Source organism: Pocillopora verrucosa, chromosome 4, assembly GCF_036669915.1.
Source record: "Pocillopora verrucosa isolate sample1 chromosome 4, ASM3666991v2, whole genome shotgun sequence".
NCBI classification, from domain to species: Eukaryota; Metazoa; Cnidaria; class Anthozoa; order Scleractinia; family Pocilloporidae; genus Pocillopora; species Pocillopora verrucosa.
In genome coordinates, this window is record NC_089315.1 from 24,061,699 (window position 1) to 24,087,973 (window position 26,275).

Below are 26,275 nucleotides of genomic sequence, written 5' to 3' on the forward strand. Positions count from 1 at the left end.
TAATGCAGATTTTCATTTATTAATTTACAGGTTGTCTTGGGGATGCTTGTAGCAAGCACTTGTTCCGTAAAGTTGTTTAAAAGAAAACAAAAGTTAAAAACCTGGAGAGGTCTTGCGAACTGTCTCCAGATAGCCAGTGCAGGTACCGTTCAACGCACTAAAGCTTCCTTCGCAAGGGACGTTCTGCGCTTCATCCACCGGAATGGTTACCTTATCGTGCCACCATCGAATCCACCGACAGATCAACAAATGAATATACCGGCTTTATCAAAGAATCTTGGAAGGAACAGGAGAGACTTCCACCCCTCCGTCAAGCAGCATAGTTCCGATACATGTCCATTCAACATGGCAGTTGTTGATTTTGTTAACACCGTTCCGAGGTTTCTGAGCAAAGCCACTTGTGACGGTTGTGATGCCCGCTGTAAGCCCGTGATGTACACCCATCAGGTGTTATTAAACAGATGCGGGAACTACTGGATGTGGACGCAAAAGATGTTAGAAGTCGCCTTTGTCTGGAAGATGGAGGATTAACCGTTGGTTTTTAACCAGTTTGTTATTTGATACATCATTCACGACATTTCGGTTTTGTTTGTCAATGCACAAAATCGCCATTGATCAAAAGTTTGTGGCATGGAAGAGATGTATTCTTAATTTAATAAGCTATGCTTACATTAGATACCATTTCAGAGAAATTGAAAATCTATTTGGTGACACCATGATCATGATATTGATTTCTGTGCAGGAACCATCTTGTCAAATACTCCTCGTTTATATTTCTATCATTTCTAGTTCGTTTATCGACCATATTTTGGGCCGAATTTACAGTGAGAAAAGATGTACCTCATTTTGAATTTAGGGCGATCAATCAATCTCGAGGTGACTGTACTTGTAGCAAAACTTTTACTTTTATCTACCACTTTGAAGTTTTAATGAGAAAGCTTACTTCTAACTTTAATTTAAGGAGAAAGCAGTTTTAAGATACATTACCACAGAACATTCTTCAAATGTTCTGTTTGCCTTTATATCCAACAATCTTTAAACTATATCTTCGTTGGAATTCTCTCATTTATCTTGACTTAAAATCTGCCGATCTATTCCTTCTAATTTTCATATTTCCAATTTTGCTTTAGTTAAGTACGATTTCTATTGGGAATAGCAAAAGGAAATTCTAAAAAGACCCATTTTGAAAACAGTAAAAATTGGAAAGACAAAAAAATTAGGAGAAGTGATAAGCTTCGTTGGATTTAATTTGCTTCTCACATATTACCTAATTAGGACGACAATGGAATACTTTGCATCTAATTACAATCATCTGGCTTTAAGCATTATCTTTAAAAGATGTGTGTATGAATTAAGTTAAATAAACTATCGCCTATAAATACCAAATTGATATAGAATATGTTTATATACTTATGCAACTCAAAAGCTCAAAATTATACAGCAATTGAGTAGTGAGCTTTTACCAAAATTTTTTAAATCGAACTAACACAGGCATTTCCAAAAGCAGCATTGCTTACAGATGAGAGATCATCGTCAGCAATAGTAATGTTCTAGGTTTGCTATTACACATTGACGTGACCAACATAACGTAGGAGAATCTAGCCGATTCTACTCGCTAAACCTATACGCGAACATGGTGAAACGCACGGCAATTAAAGGGAAAAGAAAAGGAGTAGAATGGTGTTCAAACTTTTTAATGGAGCAAAGGGCTGCCCAAAATGCAAAAAGTTTCCACTGAACTGAGTATTACTTCAGGAATTATGAAAAATTAAAGGAAAGAGAGCTGATATCAGGGAAATATTAGTTCCCGATGCAACCCACTCTCTTGGTGGTATTATCGCAGGACTTTTTCTGAGATTATAAGTAGGAATTGATAACGATATTCAAAACAGAAGCATGCAATAATATTGATGATATGTAACTATTTTTGTCGAGTCAGGCTTCCTATGAAAATACGTATCGTTAATGGTTTTGCATTGCAAACCTTTGCTGTGTATGATTTCACTTACGATCTGTGCACCTTCATTCAAAATGGAGGCTTTTTCGTGACCACAGAGGTAAAATGTTGTTTCCTTTTAAAAGAGTCTGAAGAAAAACATTTTTCTGTTTTTGAAGAAAACTTATATCGATATTGACTTTAATAGAAAAGAGGAAGTACTTGGCTATTTCAATCCATCTGAGAGTTTTAGACCAGGAAAACCTGATCTCATCAGTAAATTTCCATCTCTGGCTACAATTTGGCTTCAAATTTGACGTTCTCTTTAAGAAAACAAAAGAATTAATACGCACTGTTGAGGAAACTATTTTGAGAATTGTGCTAAGTAATGATCATTTTATTGTTTGTCAAGATTCACAGCGATCATGACTTTTTAAAATTTCTATGACAATACTATCATCAAATTGCAAAGTGACGTCGCCTATTACAAGGGCTTCACGCTTTGCAGAGCCAGAGGCTACGCCCCTAAATGTTTGAGTACAGATTTTCAAATAAGTAACTTGAAAATGTACTGAATGAAAAACAGAATTAGGAGAGAATTTTAGAATAGAAAGTTTATTTCAATATTACCTTCTTGTCATAAAGCTGATCAACTCAACACCCACGGAAGAAATCACAAAAAAAGGTTTATATAAATTAAAGAAATTTTTCTTTTTTCGTAGTTGAAAACGACGCTTTTTTGACGAGTTACCTGTTCAAACTTCAGAATCGATTGAAGATTAAAATAACTTAATATAGATACTGTTGATTTTGTCTTTTATTGTGAGTAGTATAGGGGAAACAACACGTACCTTCGCAAGACGACTGGTGTACTCTCTTACTTTTGTCACGTCTTTGACTAAATGAAATGATCCTTAGTTAGCGTTTTGGGTCTATTTTTGGATATTGTTCGTTCTCCAAGGAGGTACATTTAATTGGTTGATAGGACATCGCGCTCAAATGGAGTAAAGCTTGCTTCTAGTTTTTACTCTTCTACTAGAGAAAATAACAATGGTTTACCTTTAATGGTCGACGTGATCTTTTTAATGCTTATGTTGAAAATTTAAAGATTATTTGGACCATGGTATCCCAATTGAGATTTCTTCTTTTTTAGGTTCCATTATTTCTTCACTCTCTTCGATTAACATTGCAAAGCTTCTTTGTATCAGAATATACCAAACGTTCATCCAAATCATTTTCTTAAACATTACATCATGAGCCGGCTGAAATTTTTTTCTTGCTCTGCTTGGGGCCGGCACAAAAGCGAAGCAAATACCTTGAAAAGGTACTGTATCAGGTCGAAAGCATAGTTTATTTTTGAGTTGTTCCGGCTGACAGAAAATAATGCAACAAAAAAGAACTGAAATGTCCTGAGGAGAGAAAGTGAGCCTCTCGTCTTACGAAAGGGCTCCGTTGTTCTCTGGATTTTGAACTGAATTTTTCAAAGAAACTTTAAGTTCTTTCCCCCGGTGTAACCAATTAAAACGGTAACTACCCCATAGGATGCTACAGTTATTACCATTTTCTGTTAAAAGCCACAAGTACTAAAACCACAAATTGATGGATTCGTTGAATTCCTGTAGCTAACGTTGCTGTGTGAATTTTCAACTTTCGCTGACTTAAATTCCTATTATAATTCTTTACCTTACCGTGAATTTCGCCTCAGTACTGTAAAGAAGTTAAGGAACGTGCTTGGATTGATAAAGTCTGATTGTATTTAATTAGTGAAGAGTTATCTCTTGCAATGGCGCGTTTTGCTCTAATTATACATTTAAGACCTTTTTACTCCCCTAGAAGAAATCGACAAATAAATTCTTAAATAAATGACCCAAAAAAAACCAATCTTGTAATTATCCATAGTGATCTAGTGACTTGGTCATTTGCATGTCTCCTCTCAATAACAGACTGTTAACAACAAGCGCAAGTTAACCTCCAAATTCTGGATCTTTTTACAAGTGAATCTCGATGTTTCTTTCATAAAGTGCTAAAATGTTAGATTTATTAAAAAGTTCATTATGGTGAAACTATTCATAGAGGAGTATGATCGTTTGTGTCACGATGCAGTCACTTCCGATCCGCCTTGTGAATATCTTGTTCCGGCGATAAGTTCGACTGGATTCGCGACGCAAATGCATTTAATTATAATACTTCAATTTATCTAGGAATTCAAACTCACTTGTCATTTCACTATTGAAAGTACAGTTATTTTTAATCGGTGATTCGTTCCAATGATGAGGCAAAACAATAGTTTCGGTGAATTTAAAATGCAGTCAAAATCTGCGTCAATAAATTTTAATTGGGAGGTCTGGGGAAAACATTACAAGTCATGACAGGAACCAGTCACTGGTGAGATCAAAATACTTATTTCTTCTCGATGGTCTAGAACAGACCTGCATGTAAAATTTAGAACCTTTCATCGGCACATTCTCATATATTCTCTTTTTTCCATTGTATTATGACATGATATGTTTTTGGTCGACAAATACATTTAATAGTGATAATGCTACCAAGGAAATAATTCATTTATTTTCTTGTTGTCTTTCGTGATTGATTTGTCTCGAAACAGCTAATAGCAAACCCACAAGACAGATTCTTTTTTAAGCAAATGAAGTCGTAAGTTGCAGTGGTCAGCCGTGGACAATGCAGCTTATTTTTGCATTCATGGTGCACTACAAGTGTGTTGCTGAGGACTGATTATCGAAAAGCCCACGAAAAATGGGTTACAAATCGTTACCGCAGAAAAACGTTGCAAATTGAAATGAAGGTTTAAATATTTATTTGCACTAAATAATGAGCCTGAACAGATTCTCACGTTAAGTTTAAAGCCTAAAGTTCATACATCTTACATTCTTAATTTTTTTCTGCCATATAGTAGCATAATATGCTTCTAGTCATCCAAAAACTTTCAGTCATATCCATAAGAAGGAGAAAAATAATCACTTTCCAGGACTTTTTCTTGATCGATTTGCGTCGCAACAGCTGATAGTGAACCCACAAGACAGATTCTGTTTCAAGCAACTGAAGTCGTAAGCTACAGTCGTCGGCCGTGAATAGTGAAGATTTCTTTTGCATTCATGGTGCACTAAAAGTGTGTTGCAGACACGAACAGCCCTGATCTCTCTATTACACGAGTTGGCTACTAATAAGGGTGCTTGCGTCAGCAGAGGGGCATTTCGTCTGCGCATGCGCGAATAAAATTTGTTCGGCGCGTTCGGCGCCATTTCGATATTTTAAGCGCGCTTCCGCGGGTTTTCAACTAGGCGATCGACACCTTTTTGTCATTTTTTTTGGAGAGCGATGAAAGATTATGACAAGGAGTAGGATACTTTAATGATCAAAGTGTGAACAAAACGGAAATAAAGGCCGAAAACTTGAGGTTTGAGATTTGATTTACTGACGATCAAGATATGCATATGAGACTACAAATCTTCAAGGTTAGTCTTGAGATGTTGATGTCTTACTTCTATGAATCACGAAGTTGTGTGTGGAAACGATGGTGAGATATTCATTACGATAATAGAAGGTAGTTTACAATTTGATCTTATTTTACTTCAACTTTGAAATAAAATTACGTAAAGTTCGAGGTGGCCCCCAAGCTTTAAATCACTTCAGATAACATCGACTTTTCTTTCTCTTTGTGGTCACTTGGACACAAGGCTTTAAAAAATGTTCCAGCTTCAGGACTGAGTTGCTCTTACCACAACCTTTGGCGAATTCGTTTTTGGGAAGTTGAGATGGATTTTCCAAGTCATGGCTCACAACTGTCTTTGGCCTTTTTGCTCTCCAAGTCTGTTGTACGTGGTATGTAGGCATGTGTCTTCACAACGTCAATAGTCGTGCCTCAATCATTTCCGGTTTTATCTTATTTTGTTGCTGTGTTTTGGTGAGAATTTCTCTAATTTCCTTTTTGAACTTGAAGTGCTGACTAGAGGATAAAATTCGGTAGAACCTTTTTATCACATTGCCCCCAAATCCCTCACCACTGTCAGTTCGTTGTTTTTTTATTTAGCTTTCGGCCTAACCAGTTCATTTTCCTAAAAAAAAATGCGTAGGCTTTGTCTCATGAGTTTAAACTGGTGCCGTTATCATCATGTTCATGTGTTATTCGAAACGAATGGCGTCAGCTTCATACTGTTGTTTACTTCAGTAAAATACTTCTGCCACAAGAAATGAATTTTGGAGCGAAGTGTACAATGAAACTCGCAGATTAAAATTATCAAACTTTCTGTGGTTCTTAAAATATGAGACGAGTGATGCATCAAATGGATTATTACTCAAGGGGCTGGAACTCCTTGTTTCTTTAGAATGTTAACTACAGTATTTCTGTCATATTTAAAAACGAATTTCACGTTAAAATGTCTTCAAACCAGTTTGACTTGCATTTCACTTTGCCAGAAATGTTGTGATCGTTCAATGTTTATTTCTTAATGGAGACTGATGATAGGAATTAACTTTTATGTTCTCTGCTGTTTAGGGAAATGTGATGTGATCCAACTACATATAGTTGGTACTATTGACAGAATGGATAGGTGTGACATGTACTGCGCTTAACTGGTATTCAAGAGAATGTAATTAGTACCGGAAGCTTACTGCTGGTATAAATGATCAATCTTTTTTTCCCTCCTTGCAACTTGCCTTGACTAGCTTATGCTATATGCAACTTGTGTCTATACCTTATTCGCAACTATAAAATTACCAATAAAGTTTTGAAAGTTTTGTCCAAATTTTATTGGAAAAGAATATAAGGAGTGATCAGCTGAAATATTGTCATGTTCCTTGAGAGTGCTGAGCTTCCATGAGAGCTATAAAATTTCTTAAGTGACTGATATATCATGTGTCTGCCTTAAAATTGGCACAGCCAAACCCCTGGCTAGGAAACTATAATTTTCCCCCAAATAGGCATCAAAGTCATTGCCCATAACTGCAGAATATGCAATGCCAAAGTCCCCTTTTGACTTAAGTCTCATTTCTCTAAAATCTGATAGATGTAAATCATCCATTTTCATAAAGAGATCAACAAACCTTCAATCTGACCTTATTTAATCCTGTTCCCAGGAAAAAAGGCTTTTGGAAATATTTTGTCTTTATCCTCGCTGTTAAATATGAGCCCTTCTGTTTCTTTGTTGTTTGGCATGTAATAAGAGTCTTTTCAGACCACTGAATTGTCATATAACTCTTAGAGTTTAATAGTTTGTGTAGTTGAAATGATAAATGAATATGCTTTGTATTGGGAAATAACTGATTTATTTAACAATTCATACTACAACTGGAAGCCCAAACTAGTACTTGTTTCAATTCACAATTTCTCTACATCATTGATCATATCTGATGATATTTCCGAGACTAATGATTGAAAAGAGTTTTCCTTATTCCGTTAAATCCACAATTATTCCTCCATTTCCATCAAGCTCTTTGATCTAAGGCGACCGTATCTCTAGTGCTAACGTTGTCTTACTTTTCTATACCCGACATTGACCTTTTTATGTTTTGGAAACCAGCTCCGCCGGCTGCGATTCATATATAAAAAAAACTTGTGAAACAGAACATAAACTTTCGTAAAATTTAATTTTGTGCTTAAATTGAAGTACATTGTAGTAGCAGTACAGTTGGAGCCCTAAAAAACGCTTACGGGAAAGTGAGTACTTCAAGTGATCAGCGATAACTTGAGATAGCAATGACACGATTAAAGTATACCATCCAATTTATTAGTGCTCTTCGACAGGCCTCTTGCTTCCTTCACAAATATCATCATCTACATCGATCGCCCAAATAATTACAAGACAAGACTCGAAGTCGTTTGTACAATCTTCTGCATTTTGAAAATAACTTCCTTCGACACACCACACAACAATTTTAAGACTTTGCCACTTCCATCTGAGTTACAGAGGAAAAAATGACAAGAAAAGCTGTCTCAAATACTCGATTCATTGCTGTTTTCCGACGTATTTTCCTGCTTCTTTTCTTTTGCGATTCTTGAGCGGAAAACCGACGCAAGCGCATACCAGCGGTTTCTCGCATCAAACTAAAATTTACAGAACATGAACGACAAAATGCTCTCTGCTGCTTGTGTCAGGATTTGTACCTCTATTGCTCTACAAGTGACGCTTCCGTTTACAACCGACGTAAAAGGTACTGGACTCAACCGTGGTCTGGCGTCAACGTACTTAATGGTACCAAGTGAGAGAGCCAACATTATGGCGGCCGTGAAATAATGGATCTAAAAAAGAACACAGAAACACAGCGGGGTTCAAATTTGATTGGTTTCATTTAGTTCTTTTGTACTGCATGATTCTGAAAGTGTATCATCGGTGTAACGCGGGAATAAAGAAAAAAATAGAACCCGGAGAGAGGAAGAGAAGTTTAAAGCAGCGAAAAAGCAAGGGAAGAACCGCCCGTTAGTAAAATGTATGGCATCTCGGTAACTTTCCAGCAGTTCTTTTTAACGTTCAAAATCTGTTATGTCAAGACTAAAAAGTTTTCAATGAAAAGTTGAACTCGATGAACATACATTTATGTGGCAAACACATCTTTTTTGACCTAAGTTACTTGCCTATAGGTCAAAAGTGCTTTTCCTTGCTTGGTAAAATAACTCAGGCTAAAGAGTTCAAAAGAAAAAAAGAATTTTTGAAAACCTTACTTGATGTGGATGGAGGACCATTTTGTCTTTCTTTGGGTTCTTCCGGCAAAACGTAGTCTTCTTTCTCAACTTCTGGAAAGTGTTTCTCGTTATAAACACATAACTTTATAAACGCTAGGAAAGGCTAAAAATTTCTTAGTTGTAGGCCAGCAATTGGGAACGAATGATATTTCATCGCTCACTGAGGCGTTTAGACGTAGGCGAAAAATATTTTTCCCTCTCGGCTTTCCTTCAGAAGACAACAGAGTTATAAAAAATGAATTGACCAATTATAACAATCAGTTACCACAGTCATTTGCCTTTTCAATCTTTCTATTTTCCTTCGTCAATTGTTAACCAATTTAGAAACAAAAAAGTTGCGGAAGAAGTTAATTGAAAATTGAGTTCTTTCTATTCGGGTATTGATTAAACATTTACAACATCGCTTTAATCTTCTTATTATCCAGTCTGTTATGCCATTTACCAATTAAACCCTGCGTGTTTGTCCCCAGTAATGGAAAAGGGGAATTTCAAAGTTGATGGAACGAACCTAGACCTAAAGTAAGGACATTATTTTTTTACGCTGCAACTGGCAAGGTTTCAGTAGTATATATGCGATTAACCCGGTGTCTTTGGGAACTAGTTCGTGAAGTGATTTGATAATCTTAAGCACTTCCTGTTATGATGATCTTTATTTATATCAAAATCGAAACAAATAACGTGCTGAGCAACCAATAAAGACGAATCGAGGAGTAGTAAATGGCGTCACGCACCCTTTGTCATATTTTTTTTTATAAAGTTGTAGTTCAAGTAATAGAAACGTAACGTGGCTACTGGTATTTAAAAGCTTAAGAATGTGAGCCCATGTGTTGGAAGATGTGGCATGCTGAAGAAGCGAAAAATTTATAATTCTACCAACAGTTGTCTGCAATCCAGCACACGAGAAATTTCTCCTTCTTCTTAGTTTTCTACTACCGTTCCGAAACCCCCCTTTTCCCTGTTTTCATGGATCGATAATTCACTGACGATGAGGCAATAACCTTATACATCCACTTCCCGGTGCGTATATATAGATCTTTATTATTTTGAAGGCTATCCGAGAGTGACATAAAACATGTTTCGCCCAAACAGAAAAAAGAAAAATCCAAGGTAACTTTTAGATACAGTCATTTTACCTTAATTACTCAATGAAAAATGAGCATTGTATGATTTGTTTTTAAGCGGAACGTTTGATTCAGCAGTTGAACCTGTCTGACTCGAAGAAGGAAGAAAAAGTTCGGAATAGCGGGTGGTCTAATCACTGCAGGAGGTTTTGGTATATTTTTAGTTTTGAAGGGTATATAAGCAGTGATATTTAGACGAGAATCATCCGTGAAATCTAACAGCATTTGAGAAGAATATCAAAGACATTGTATCCAAGAAGTTAACACACGTCAATATGGTAAGAATGGTGCTTTTTTTTTTTTTGTAATCTATAGGTTTTTAGAATCATTCCCTTTCTAAGAAAAAGGTTGTACGTTCATTGAAATTTAGTTAATGATTTAGCAGACTCAAACTGACTTCGCTGGAAAAAATGTAAACCGATGATAGACGCTCCTCCGTCTAACGATGAAGTAGATCAGTAGATATAACATGCACATTTTACTCAAAAAATTGTTGCAAGCTTTTCTTCTTTTCCAGACGGCTCTCTTGCAGTTAAATAACCTATTGGGTCACTGGTCCTCAGTTTATTCTGTCATTTGTTTGGTGATTTTTAAGGTTTCTCAGACCGGTTTGGTAATTTTCAACCTATGACATGATCCATTTTTCCAGTCATCCTTTTTCTTTCAATAGTTTCGCAACCATTTGCTGTCATTTTTGTCGTATGCATCATATTTTTTACATATCAATTGTAACCTATTGCATTGAGTACATAGGACTTCATAGGACAATTGCTAAAGGTAAAGGTACTCTCTCAAATTTTCAGTTCCTAAGGGACAATATTTATGAAAGAATTCGAAAGAAACACAGGAAAGACCTATACGAATTCATAAAAAAAGTAAATATCCAGACTTGCAGAATACCTCCTGCCTAGTGCACTGGCACGACGTCGGTTCAAATGTGTTTTTATTTTAGATTAAGGTAATTTCCTTTCAAGTAGGGTAGTGGTATGGTTACGATAAAATGGGGCGAACTGGTCACTTTTTGAGCGGAATCAGTCTCCAGCTCAGTTTCAGTTGGGACTGTGTTGATTCCCGATTCATTTAGACACTAACCAATCTTTGCACCACTTGCGCCCTAGGTCGTCCACTCGTTTACTCTTACTCTGTTGTTGGTTCTATCCTTTGGTACCATTGGAAATATTGACGCCAGACCTCAAAGTTCATTGCAATCTGCACGAGGAAATGTAACTTGCCGAACAATCGAAGCATTCATCAACACTCAAACATCTCTGAAGCTGGACGGGTCAAACTCCTGCACTGAAAGTATAAGAGCCTTGAGAGTCTGTAACATGCCTGTAATCCACCGTGTTTGTAAGAAAAATTGTCGAGGGAAAAACGTCGCCATCGACTTTTCAAATTGCTTTCATCAAGCTCTGACATGCAAGTTTACCTATGATTGTTGTTGATTAAGTGGATGAAATGTACATTTTAAAACACTTTACTAGAAAAAGCATTAGTGACCAGAATCGACATGTGTTTCAGAAATAAATTTTGCAATATTTCATGGTTGAGAAGTTTGATTTATTCGATCTTTCATGATTTCAAGTGGGCTGCTTTACGCACATAGCGCCTTGATGGATGCTGATTAATCCATGAAATCGACATTTCAGGAAAAATATATTAGCTAGCTTGAAGTGAGAGAGCGAGTTTAATGGTCAGAAAGTTTTTCCTTATGTTGTTTTCAAGGGAACAAATAAAGGCAAACATGTGAACATCTAAAATGCTTGAGAATAATCATGCCTCAAAATAATCCTGATCGACAGCTATATGTGTATTTAGGACTGAAGACATATATGGAACTTTCAATGCTTTTTGAATATGAAATTCCTAGTCATCAAATGAATCTTGGTTAACTGAAAAAAAAAGGATTTTATCACGTAGACTCTCTAATCACGATTTCATTGTAGTGCGTATACGCTGACAGAAACAAAATTTAATTAAGTGCATAAAGATTACCTCTAAAGTTTGCTACAGCTTTAAAAAAAATCGTAAATTGGCTCACTCAGAACAAGTAGGCATTGTAATTGGTATCTTCTTTCTCACTTTTCCTTTCCTTTTATCTGCTTTATTCATTCATTAAATTATGGTGCATTGTGAAGCAAATTTCGTTACAAAAAACCTTCTTTGCAAATATCTTTGTCAGTCTTTCTCTGTTAATTGCTCTAACATAGGAAATACCCAAAAGGGAAAAGGAAAACTTACTGAAATGTTTCAAATAAAGTTATTTGAGCTACTTGTCATTGCGATAAGGCTTCGTTGCGTAATTTTTTTCATGTATCTTATTATGTGATTAATGAGATAGATGAAAAAATGACTCAGTTCTGATTGGTTAAGATGCAGTTTTCAGGTAATTCCATGCAGAGAAATTGCGAATTGAATTTCATGCACAAATTGCAAATTGGAATTTTGTTACTCGTGCTTATTTTTTCCAAAATGCAATCGAAATTATGTGATTACCTATACTTTAAAAGATGTTTTGTGTTAGAAGTGGGTATATTTTCTTCGTTAGAATTAATGTAGTGTTTTGCTCTTGTGCCAGACAAAGAAAGTTTTCAAAGTAAACGACTTCTTCTCAGCCAAAATTTAAATTTCAGTCATTAAAAAACTGGCGCCCTTCGATGTAAACTCTTTTTACTTCCTGCTGGTAGAGAAATTGTTCATCGAATATCCGATGGTTGTCAGGGATTGCATCCACCAATGAAGGAAAGGACTAATTATCGAGAAACCTTCGAAAAATGGGTTACAAATCGTTACCGGAAAAAATAAAGTTTTACATTCAAATGAGGGTTTAAATATTTATTTGCACTGAATAATCGGTCTGAACAGCTTCTCTTATTTAGTTTAAAGCTAAATTTCGTACATCTTACATTTTAATTTTCTTTTCTACCATATTATAGCATATTACGCCTCCTGTCATCCATAAAATTTCCAAGTTATATCCATAATAAGGAGCAAAATAATCATTTTCCAGGACTTTGTCTTGATCGATTTGTGCCGCAACAGCTGATAGTTAACCCGCAAGACAGATTCGGTTTTAAGCAACTGAAGTCGTAAGCTACAGTCGTCGGCCGTGAACAGTGAAGATTTCTTTTGCATTCATGGTTTCACTACAAGTGTGTTGCAGACACGAACAGCCCTGATCTTCTTAGTACACGAGTTAGCTACTGATAAGGGTGTTTGTGACAGGATTTGTGCCTCTATTGCTCCACAAATGACGCTTCCATTTACAACCGACATAGAAGGTACTGGACTCAACTGTGGTCTGGCGTCACCGTAGTTAAAGGTACAAAGTAGGAGAGCGGTTGTCATAGTGACTGTAAAAGCTATGACCTAGAGTAGAACACGAAGAAGACACAGTAAGATTAAATTCGTAATTTATAGCCCTGTGTTGTGTTGAGTGATTATGAAGGGTCTATTTCACGGCAGGCGGCTTGCTTTGGATAACAGACCATTTTTTCCCTCTTTAGGTTCTTCTTGAATATGAGTATCTTTTTGTCAACCTCTGGCGGCTTTTGCTGTGGACTCTACTGAACCCATGCCCTTATATACACTCGAAAATAAACTTAAAATATCCTCTTTTTGCCCTTGCTTCATAGGCTTATGACGGTCCATCTCTTATTAAAATGTTCGGACGAATGTAGAACTTTACTTTCCGGTTACTCTAAGAACACAACAATATTAAGTCATTGAAACTGAGCTACGATACAGATCAGTTATGAATTTTAACTGTATCCTTTTGTTCTTGAATTTCCTTTTCTTGCAAAAGGAAAACTATATTTCTATTAATTGACATTTTAGGAACATAGAAAATGCGGAAGTGGTTAGCTCCAAATTGTGTTTTCATTGTTTAACATCACCTCATTTTAACTGATGTTATCTATAAAAACTAGCCATGGTTTTCTCAAGCAACGGAATGGATAAGTGTTGCAAAGATGTCATACCATATTAAACGTACTATAATTCATATGTTAAGGGACTTTCAATTTGGAAAAAAAGAGGTTATACCTACATGTTAAACAGTTTCCCGTTTGCGCTGAAACCGACGGGGGGCTCTCTTCCACTTATTATGTTGGCACTGACTTGTGAGATATGATGTAGAATATTGTAGTAGTAACCTTTAATTTTTAAACTGAAAGGCGTCACTTTTTTATGGACTGAAACTTAAATTGAGGGTGAGAAGAAGTCGTTTACTTTGAAAACTTTCTTTTTTCAGTCAGAAGAGCAAAACATAACATGTAGAATATTGAGGAAACACTTCCTGTTTTTAGATCTTTAGATATTTTAAAAACTTGGAACAAATACATGTTGAGTCACAGACAGGAGAGCAGTAAATAATGTCGCCCAAAATAATTTTCGTTACTAATTGACCCAATAATAATTGGATATCAGGAAGGGAGGGGAAGGTGAGAAAAAGATTGGTCATCATGGTGAGTGCTGAAGCACTCCAAAGTGATCTAGTTCAAGTTTTTCCTAATTTCCATGATTTTTGGCAGAGTTATTGTCAAAAGTATCCTTCTCCGACAAGAAAACAGAAAACATGAGAAAATTGTGGACCAAATCATATTAAATCATTTATAACCTGCCTTGGAGAGCTACAAAGTTTATTCAAGAGTTCACTTGGAAGGTGATGTTACATGTTTCAGTAATTATTAAAGCAACAATTTTAGCATTCCACCACTCGGCTTTTTGCAATCCAGCACACGGGAGTTTTCACATTTACTGCGAAATAAAACTCATCATCTACCGTTCCGAAACTCGTCACACGCTGTGATTACTGACTAAACTGAATGCACAGTAGCATGCTGTATTCACAGGATGAAACTTACAAATCCGCTTCCTCGTAAGAAAAAAGGTTATTTTAATTTTTGCGGCTAGCCAGAAGGCGTTTTAATACGTGTTCCTCACCAAACTCTAAAACATTAATCACAATGCAGAATGTTAGCTCAACAAATCGCTTCCAAATTAGTAAATTAAAAGAAAAACAAACGAACAAAAAAAGAGATTGTAGAGGTGTTATCTCTGTCAACAAACGAAGAAAGCATGTTAAATCTTTTGTTCTCGGAATGAAACATTTGTTTCAGCGTTCGAACCTCGCAGACTCGTTCTCAAGGGCAACGGAAATGATTATCGGGTAGTCTCCATAGCCGATAATAGTAGGTGGTTATAGTGGGAAAGATCGTAAGGAAAACCCATGGCATAATGGACTTAGGCTCACTCAGAGATCTTCTGATGCAATTTAGGTTGAAGTATCAATAGACAGTGATCTTGATTAGTTAAGTGACAATTATTCGCCGAAGGTGGAGTTAATTTTGTTGAAATACTATAATTGGAAATGTTCAACAATATTCATTGAGCCTCGGGCGAGTGATTGTATTAGCATAATTGACTATCGGAGCAAAGCCAATCTCGATAGGTCAAGTTGCATTTATGTTTTGTAAATCCAGGTTCAATATTTTTCCTAAGTTAATAATATCTACTTCCCAACCCCTAAAAGTAAAACATAGGATGCTATGCATGCAACAGTTACTTTTTGGGCGTGGGTGGATTACTTGAAACATTGTAAATGATGTCTACATTTTTACCAAAGGAAAGAAGAGAATTAACGCGGAAAAGAACGAAAATGTCGAATTAACTCACATACAGGTATTTTGTGGTAGATTGTGTGTGTTACACGAATAACTGTAACCAAAAATAAAAGTGTATTGGTGCCACGGATACGTGTTAGTACAGAATGCAGATTGCAGGCTGCAGACCTGATACAAAATGTAGACTAGGTACAAAATGTGGACTGCAGACTGTAGAGTGGGTACAAAATGCAGACTGAGAATCTAAAGAGTTTTTTCGTCTTGTTTGTGATAACATGTTATCTTACAGTTTAACGAGCTCACGCAATTCCGCGTTCAGCTTTTACGATTATTTGCACTATTGTCTGTAGAGATGTCACTATTGAATATTTAACACGTGCAACATTCGAGAAACAATTGACAGCTTTGCACGTGGTCCGTATTATCATCTTTTTAAGCGGTATGTGTTTATTTTGTTGAAAAAAATGCGGACCGAGACCAAAACTGTTCCTTCGACTTGATATATTTTCGACGTTCGTAGATCACATCATATTAACTTACCTCCGTAAACCATTTATTCCAGATAACAAATCAAATACACATGCTAACGATGGTATCTGAATTCGTCCTTGGCCAAACTCAAACGACTCCACAAGATCACTTTCTCCAGGCATCGAAAACATACGCAGAATTACCCATAGTTAATTTTAATCAGACATTTATCTAGAGATAGCATTGAGCAAACTGATCCAGAAAAATATAATCGGCACACTCAACATGAATCTTGCAACACAGCTTGCAGTTAAAGAACTGCTCAAATCAAAATGTTTGGTGCAATTCACCAACATCTCAAGCAATATTTTATTCAAAATTTTTCCACTCACTCTCTTCGTGAAGGAACAATAACCATGATCGTGTTACAGTGCACAGAACTCCATTTTCTCTCGAACAACTGTCCACCATTTTCACAGCATGAGTAACATGTTTACTACAGATAATCTAATATCTTTCATCTGTCCACTAGTATCGCATTTCTCATAAAGCGCGGTAAAATGCACGTTAAAAACACAGAAAAGCCAACATTTCTCGTTCTAAAAGATGATTCCATTTGATGACCCGCTCTCTCCGAATCCCCCATTACTTCGTTGAACTTTGAACACCTCTTAAACCAAAGAAAAAAACGACGCTCTGAGTGGTGCGAGATACATTCCCTAATGCGGCGATCTGATTGGTGCGAGATTTATACCCTAAACGATCTGATTGATGCCAGCAACATACCACTTTCTTTACGCTAACATAGATGTTAACTCAAGCAAAGATCCTTGGTTAAACAACAAAATTTGAAAAATCCTTCAGGGCTTGGTTTAATTTTAAAAGGGAAATTATCCGGATATTTACGATGTGACACATTTTCATGCTAAATGCCATTATAAGAAGGGCCCTTACTGTTTAATCATTGCCATTAATTTTCGGTCAATAAGACATATATTTAACTATTATTACATATTTATTACCATAGTGCCTATTTTTTGTAGCAATCGTAGGGTATGGCTTGAGTGTGCTATTTGAATAGGTCATCACCCTCGTTCTCTCTTTCAAACCTTAACCTTTTTATGCGGCGCGCAATCACGAGAGGATCATTGTAAATAAAGCGATGAAATTGTTTTCTTTTCCCGGGAAACGAAACTCGGAGTCTTTGAGGGTGGCCACTGATAAGTTCCTTTTCTGCTTTTTCTCGGCTGATAATCTCTTTTTGCGCAGCAAAATTCCTCTCCACAGGAATGTTTTCCTTTTCCTTAAGTAAGCGAACAGAAGAAATTATATATCCTACAGGTATTTGTAAAGTGCAGCTCACGTGCAATGCCAATAGCAAAATGGAGATAGATAGATCGAGTTTCAGTTTCTTTAGAGAAACAATACAAAACAAAACAGATATGACAAATTTAGCTCGCAGTGATAATCGCGTGCTTGATCATTTGTTGATCTCGGACTTTGAAACTCCTCTGATAGAGAAAAAAGTCGCACTTGTATGTTAGTTTGGTTGTGATTTTGGGAAAATCTATGCTATTTATGAGCATTAGTTCAACTTTGAAACAATTGAATTTATACTTAAAATCAGAACGACGACAGCGAAGCGTCTTATTGAAATCGCCGTCCCAAAATTTGATGGTAATTTTTACCCTAATCATAAGGTAATCAATAAATACCTTATCCAAATAGGGAGTCTCAGTACTCATTACATACTTCATCAAGACTCTTTAAAAGTAATGTAAAATCACAATTTCACTTGATTGGAAGCGAGTTTAATATTTTTGTACCCTTCTTTCGACTGCGCGAGGAACTGGCGATAGTTTGGGGTCGTTATACACACTAGAGAATGAATGACTAACTATAATTTCCGTTTTACTTTAGCTTGTTACATGTTTTTGTTTTTTACAGTTGCATTCCTCTACTAAAAATGATTTGATGACGTCTCCTCTGACGAGTCACTTGATGTCGTTTACAAGTCAACGTGCCGACTTGTGTGATATCTGTGTTGGACTAACCAGTATGATGAATTACTAAGGATAAGAGTATGACCGGTTGGTCAAGCCAGAGAGTGAAACAAAAACAAATTAAAAATTTTAGAGATTTTTGAAGCATCAACATTCCCCATGATATTTTTCAAGAAGTATTCTCTCTTGCATAACAAATGTATATGCTGACTTAATAAATTCCGGCATAGTGCATGACTTGTATTTTTTCCCCCTTTTTATTAAAGCTCGAGCAAATTCCTGATCCACAAATGTTTGTGAAGTTATATCCCCAGCATCTGACTTTTGTTTTCAGCAACCAGGCATCAAGGAAGAAGTGATGGCACGTCACAAAACCATATCATATTTTAACGTCTTTTTTTATCAAACAGACGCACGGCAACATGGAATCCATTTGTTTTCTGTGAGAACGAATAAGGAATTAGGAAAAAATTTTTAATGTTGATGTCATCTACGCGTCTCTCTTCCAATAGATCATAAATAAGAACCAATCAAATGCACGTTAAATACAGCTTGTTATAAATTATGATTTTAAAGAAAGCGACAAAACTTTTGAGTCTGTAAAACATGTTTAGACAGAAACTTCTGTCATCCTCAGTTGATTACTGTACAAAGCGTTGAAAGTTGAATTATATAGTAAGTAGAACAATGCTAATTAAGATGAATAGTGACAAGAAGAAAAGAGGTAAATCATGAAAGTGTGAGAATTAAAAAGATAGTTTAAGATTTACATGGTGTAATTGCTGATTCAAGGATGGTTGTTCTCTTTGAATATGAATAGCCTCTTTTATCTTAAGCTGAAGGCTGGTGGAGGCGTGATCTAAGACATGGAAGTTATCTGTAGAACACAAAGCGCGACAATGTGGAGAATCTTTAAGATGCCTGAAAATGTGAGAGGCCCTGTCACTAACTAAGTGCTCTCTAATACGTGAGGAAAAATGCCGGCAGGTTTCACCGACATAATAAGCATTACAGCCAGCACATACAAACTTATAAACCACACGTGAACGGAGCCCGTCAGGGACAGGGTCTTTCACACCAAACAAGTTACCGATTTTGAAGGAAGAGAAAACCAGTTTGATATCCAAGTCATTGCAATAGCGCCTAATAAAATGGCGGATGTTTTTTTTCGAGTGATAGCAGAGAAGTGGCCTATGTAGGGTAGCTTAAAGTAGAACGTAGGTGAAGTGGTAGGAAGGGAATCCCTAGGATGATGATTCTTTTGGGTCCCAGTGACGTAACGGTTTATAATCTTCTCGATTAAATGAGCAGGGAAAAGATTCTTTTAGAATATCAGTAAGATTGTTAATGTCCTCGTGAAACCCTAACCAGGTGTTATTAATCTTGTAGGCCCTATCAACGAGTGTCTTAATGAGACCCATTTTGTAAGAGTACGAGGTAAAGCTGAAATAATTATGATTATTTTTACAAGCCGCCAAAGAAATAACTTGAAAAACGCTAAAAGCCGTGAAGTGTGTTTTAATGCTTCAGGCGCTGGTCCTCTATAGTTCTACGAGAAGTCAACCTATTGTGTTTTGAAATTCAGCCTTAAGCACAATATTACTTGTTAACTTCCGAAATAGGATAATATTTATTAGGCAGTTTTTCCGGACCTTCGATTGTTCTGTATTTAAGGAAACAAGCGGTACTTTGTCCTTAAATCCTTCTTTCCTTCTTTCGCCCTTGATATTTCTTTTCTTTGTGTTTCAATGCTTTTGTAATTCTTGGGGACTTGTGCTTATAAAAGTTGTAGCATGATTTATGGTAAAACCAATATATTATTTACAAAAGTTCTCCCTCGAAGAAGGAGAATAAAGAGGAAAAATTAACTTGAAGATATTATCGTTATTACTAAATTTTTTTAACGTCATATCCGTCGAGATCAAAACACTTACAGTAAGGTCTTGGCACGACATGTTAGCGATATGATTGATTTCTAAGCCCAGAGCTTGGGAGAAAGAGACGAAGAGAAGGAACAAACAATTAATTTGGTTTAGATTGTTTCTCAGTTTGTAATTTAGATCTCTAAAATATGGTTGTGGCAAATGTTTTCTTATATACTGACTTATGCAACGCTTTCTGATTTTCGAGGGAACTGTTTCAAAACGGTTATTCTACTATTTGATATATACTACGCGCGGATATTTTAAAAGTTGTGCAAGATTTTTTTAAGCCCTCAATTAGCGATGAAAAAAAACAAGCAATTTCCCTTTTTAGTATTTTAATTTTAGTTTTCGAAATACCTCCTACGGCCTTATTTGTAGATCGTGTAGATTGCATAATGAGCTCGCTAAAAGACGAAAACAACGCGAACGAAACTATTAAAGTGTTTTTTGTGACCAGTTAAAAAAACTGTTGTGCTCAAAAGTTCGTTTCTTTGAAAGTCAAGCTTAAAAAACCAAAAACAAAAGAAAAACCAAAGTTTTGTATCTCTTAGTGCGGCCATTTTGTTGCTCCGAATTTTTGCCCTGTTCTTCATCATCAGTGTAATACCTTAACATATTTTGGTCGTTATCGTGACCTTATTTGGTAAAATGGTGTAGTAATTGGAGAATAAATTGCCGTGCTTACCATTCAGGAGATGAACATCTCCATCTTGATTAAATGATACTTAAAGCAATTCTAGTTTTGTGAAGCTGATAGCATCCGAAAGAGATTAGTTAACTGAAAGCAACCTTTTAACCAGTAACACGAGTTATATAAACTTGTAGCACTGAGGAAGTTAAAGTGTCAAAAACCGAATTAAAAATATTGATAGGAAAGGTGGGATATTGATAAAAGGTGTTTTGAAACGATGCTTTTTTGCAACAATCATCTCTGATTTTATTCAATTTAACCTGAGAGTCTTATAATAAGCAATTAAAAACCAAACACAAAGGCAAAACTAGCTGTATCCACAAATGTTTTTTAAATCTGTATATCAAAATGCGTAAATAGCGAAACTTAGACCTTTATCTTATCTTTGTGGCACTCGTAATTTAGCCATTGTGGACTAAGGATCATATTTATTGCTTCAACAATTTCGAAACAATATCTTTTAAGATAGTTTTAGACTAAAAATAACTGTTCAGCGATTCATCTTTGCTGCCTTACTAGTAAATAACTGGTCCTCGCAATCTAAATCACCAAAATATAAGCAATTTGAATGTCGTGTTCCTCCCACAGCCAATAAGCGCTGCACTTTCTACGAAGTACCTTCACGGTGTAGAGGACAGGCTTGCAACGAACGTCGCAACCGCTGTATGTGGCATAGCCCAAAAACCTCGGCACTGTGTCAACTAAATCTGTCAAGGTGTACGTAAAGGGACATTTTCCGGAGAAAATCGACCTTTGCGTATTGGAACCTTGAAGCCTTGAGTTGGAGGATTCTACTGAGGAACAATCATGTAACCATTACGGTGGATGAACTGAAGGATGTCATATGAGGATGTTTTATTGGTACCCAAGTCAAGGCAAGTTGATAGCTCGCTCCAATTTTGACCACATGGTAGACTGCATACTGCGAGGCAGAAAATAAGCCATAAGAAAACCTAAAATTCAAAAATGATGATCATGTTGTTTGAAAGTGAGTTTACAACCATGAAACTCTTAAGCAGAATGCGTAACTCAGGAAGGAACTTGTTGATTTCTAAGTGATATCCTCTTTCTAAATTTAAAAATCAATCAGAATGTTTCAGAGGGAAAAATGACATTGTAATACTGACCACCCAAAGATTTGCTAGGGGCGAAGCGATTTTAATCGATTGCAAGTCGACAAAGACGTGATTACACCGTTGTTGCTTTAATCCGCTTGTTAGTTACTGCAAGAATGCACACCACTCCCAAAATTCATGTGCAAAACTAAACTAATAGAGATTCGATCTCCTGTGCTTGACACAAGTAGCATGATTTTATGACGTTCATTTGATCATTTATTTACCCTCTTTCATTTTTCCCGTGTGTTTCATGGCTGTTGTTATTACTTTGGTTTTAAATTTCCGACGCTATCTAAGGATTTACAAGACTGCAGACTATACGCAGGGTGGTGTTATTTCTGCTTACAATCTTGTTCGAATTTCTCTCCATCCTCTAGAAATCCAATTTTTAAAGTGCACCATTAATTACGATACATGCAAATTCGTGAAAGTTACTTCGATACACAAGGAAGAGCTCTTCAAGGAAATCTGAATGATTTTTCCAAGAAGTTGAACAGAACTCTGTCCTTTAAAAATTGCGCGCATTTAAACGCTATCTAAAACTTTACCTAATTTTACAGATGGTGAACAATGAAAATGACCAGATGGCATTAGGTTTCAGATGTGAACAATAGCTTAGGATTAGCTTAGTCACATTTTGATCAAAACCTACCACAGATGTGTACATTTCTTCGCAAGGACTTTCCCGTGACATCTAAGTCTTTTGAAGCTTGGCCGAATAGCAACCTTTTAATACTACACCTAGACATAAATATTTATCATTTAGATATCGGTGCTATGAACACTTTCAATGAACCTGTGTAGGTACCAAGTCTTACGAGAGAGCACATTTTCAAGTGATGGGACAATGTGACACCATTGTTTTCTTTGTCCTTTTTACTGAACCGCATCCACTAATATTACATGGTCAATACTAAAGACGTTCCTAAAAAGATTATTGAAGGAATGCGTTTCTCCTCCAAATGTGACTAAAGTTTCTTTTTTTATTTCGGCTGCACTGACACTTTTGGACGTCTGTGGGAACTCTCGAGGAATGGAAATAGCTCTTTAAGGCAGCACGTAGCTCCTGTGAAAGGAAATCGTCACGATTTCTTAGCACTCGGAAATCTATTTCAAATGTCGTCTTAAAGGATGTCGGAACGGATGAAAGGGATCACGTTTCATCCCGTATTTATTCTTCTTACTCTTCATAATCTTCTAAATCAATAACATTTGCAGTAGCTCATGCTTACAAAGCATTCCTTGCTATGTACTTTCTTTTACCGGAAATCTAATACTATACAGCTATTCAACGAATTGGGTGCGAATTGTCGTGAAGCATTCACGAATCTTCTAGGACTATACATTATGAATCTTCAGTAAAAAACCTCCGACCTGACCAATCACAGCGCGCAAAAAGCACGAAACCCTCGTGCGGTATAATCCAACAAGCAATATAGGCGGAAAGCTGTATAATCTGGAGAAGGAATTCAACAAGTCAACACCAGGAAGTTTCCGAGATCAAAAATAGGGAACAAAGACTACTTGAAATTAGGAACAGCAAACATGATTTGCATCAAGCGAGAATGTGAAAGAAAATGTTCAATTGAAATTTCTTGTCGCGTCCGATACCGTGGTGCTAATTTTTGAAGAAGGCATACGAGGAAAATTATTTGAATAAAAACATTAAAACTTTCCTAAGAGTATAATTTCAGCCGCAGGTTCCCAATTATTGATGGAAGTTGAAAATATACCATGTTTGACTATTTGAGTAAACCCATGGTACAGATGCACTCGTGTACAAACAACAGCGAATCACGTAAACGTATCATTCCCAATCACAATAAGTCCATTTCTTTGCTTTATTTAAAAGTGAAAAGAGACAAATTCTGGCGTTTATACTTAATATAAACAACAAAGAAATAGGGAGCCAATGCCAGCATTAGATGACAAGACGAGAAAGGCGAGTGACTAAGCAAAAAGAACGAAGCAATGGATATTATAAAACGTTCTATAACATTCTAACTTAAGACGAATTCTATTTACATTCTTTTAGCGGGAAAGTACGCTTTTGCCACCATTATCCTCTATGTAAACCATTCATGTAGAGAAGCATCTGGTAGTCTTTTTTATGTTCTCAGTATCCGGAATGGTTCATTGAACTCAAAGTGATAAAGCAAAAGCCTAAATATGGCCTGAAGCGCACTTAATGCCCCTCCAGCCACGTCCGTCTCAAGTATCAAAACTGTTGGAGCGGACGGACTTTTCCAAAGCATATTGTGAATAGTCCCTAGAAAATTTGGTTTGGTTCGCAAGCCACAACAGATAAGAATTAACATAACAGATTAAAGAAAAGGGCAGATTCCCTCCGAGGAGTTGTTGGGGAAAAATGCAATCTTCGTGGCGAGGATTATTGGTTTACCATTAAAGGGATCGTTGGCTGACTGCGTACGATTAATTTTCAAAGCTGGAAGACAGTTTCATCTGAAAAAGGTTAGCTGTGAAAATTTCATCTAAATAAAAAACTTCTTTAAATCCTACTAGACATCTAATTACCACCTGTTATGAAATATAAAGAGCAGCAGAATCGATAGACAACAACTGTTGAGCTGCTATTAGCTCATAGTTAGTTAATTTTCTATCGCATCGACGGTTTCCATTTCCTCTGCCTAAACTAAATCTCTTATTGAGTCTTCGTCAAAATCTTCAAAAATCACTTGAAATGCTTTCATCTTACAAAACTTTCGAAAGCAAACTCAAATCTCGCACGGTAAATGGGATCGTTGAGAACTCCAACTTATGAAGCCTCGTTTATTACTCACTTAAGACTTAAATTTCTCATTAAATCAGATTTTCCGAAAAATTCTTGGATTTAATGTTCTTCCAATTTATTGCTATAAACTCCTTGAAATAAAGTTATGGGGAACTTTGGTCTCATTGCTGGTAGTTTTGAAAAATTTGGTCGTTATTGTCTGATCTCCTTCCCCTTTACAGCGCGATAAAATCCAAAACCCTCTGGGTGACTTATCATTTTAAATTTATGTCAATCATAGTCTTTTTAAGATAAATAGTTTTCGATGAATAAATATCTTACCAGAGGAAAGTTTACAATATATGTGAATTTCCGGATACAGATTTATTTTTATCTCTTCATTGTTGTATTGGGCCTCACTCTAGTTTGCACTTACGACACATGCACAAATTGAAGTATAACATCTCCTATTTCACCAGGAAACGGGGTCGATGCAAGCACAAGCGCAAGCACAAGACGAAGTAAAAAATACAGGCTTTATAGCCTGTTAAAACACGGGCTTCAAAATAATACCTGACTGTGGCGAAATTGGTATAACCAGACATTTCATCCTTGTCTTGTACACGGTTATAAATTGATATAGCCACCAATATTATTTCTCCACGCAGTCAAAGATGACTGAGTTTCCGGCAATAGATTTGCCAGACATAGGCAACATTAGTGTGCTGCCTCAGGCAAATATAATCATAATTACCGAGCTGATATCACCCCAACTTCAAATAAACTTTGTTTCATTGTTTGAAATGGAACAAGGAAGCACACAACTTTCCCTTTTTTGCAAAAGACAAAAAAACAAAAACGAAAAAAAAAAAAAAAGCAGTTCTGTGTTTCTTTATATGGTAGTAAATTAACAAATCTACAACGAAGCCATTTGATATCTGACAAGCAAAGTCAAGTTTTAATGTTGTTATGGGCTCCGAGAAATAGGACCATAAGCTTGCTCATTTCAATTAACTTATTTTGATATAAATAAAAAATATAAAAAAAAGTTTAGATGTAGATGGTTGATGGATAGTATGGCAATAATTCTGTTTGAGTCCATAGCTATAAAAAGATATTTCAGATGTAACTATTTTTTATGTGAACTCTATGAAATACGGAAGGTGAGAGGTAGCTTTAAAAAATCTCTATTTCTCAGCCATCGAAGAATTCAAACGTGCTATTTCCAGCCAACAGAACCTACGTTGGTTAGTGTCAATTGTAATTTTTCTTAGCTTCAAGTGCGGCCCACTGTAGCCTGATTGTTAATATTGCTTCTAACATAAAATATGTAATTTGTGATAATCGGTATTGACACAAATTAATATTTTGCCGACACGGAACAGAGAACTGGGTGCGAGCGTAGTACGCGAAGGCTCATGGGTAGTATGTTTGTAAGAAGAGACCGTTGAGAAACTTGTGGCATTCTACGGTCAGCCTTGCCACTAGCACTTTCCCATAAGGTTTATTTTTATTGTGTAATTAGCCTGATATGATTTGTTTTCTTCATTCTCTTCATTGTTTATAGATCAACCTTAAAACCCCAAAGGTGGCGCCACTGCAGTTGGTCGGGGGTACACGGTCCCTATTTTCCTAATAAGAGGTTTTTGGGGTTTACGTGTCCGGCTTTGGCGCATGTAGGACGTTACTTGATGTATCTCTTATCCACTTTGTTGTAAACTCATTGTCACAATTAAAATATATCTTGGGCCTAGCTGACCAACGCGCCCATGCCTCAACCTTTGAGTGTATTCGGTTGTGTAGTGAAGGCAAAATAGGGTACTTTCCCTGATTCCGGTTCAAATAATGATAGTGACAGACATATCGATATATATGGGTTTCATCGCTTTTCAGAAGGTTTCAGCATTCTTTCATATCCATGAATTATTTACAAAAAATTTTTCAGACATTATCAACTA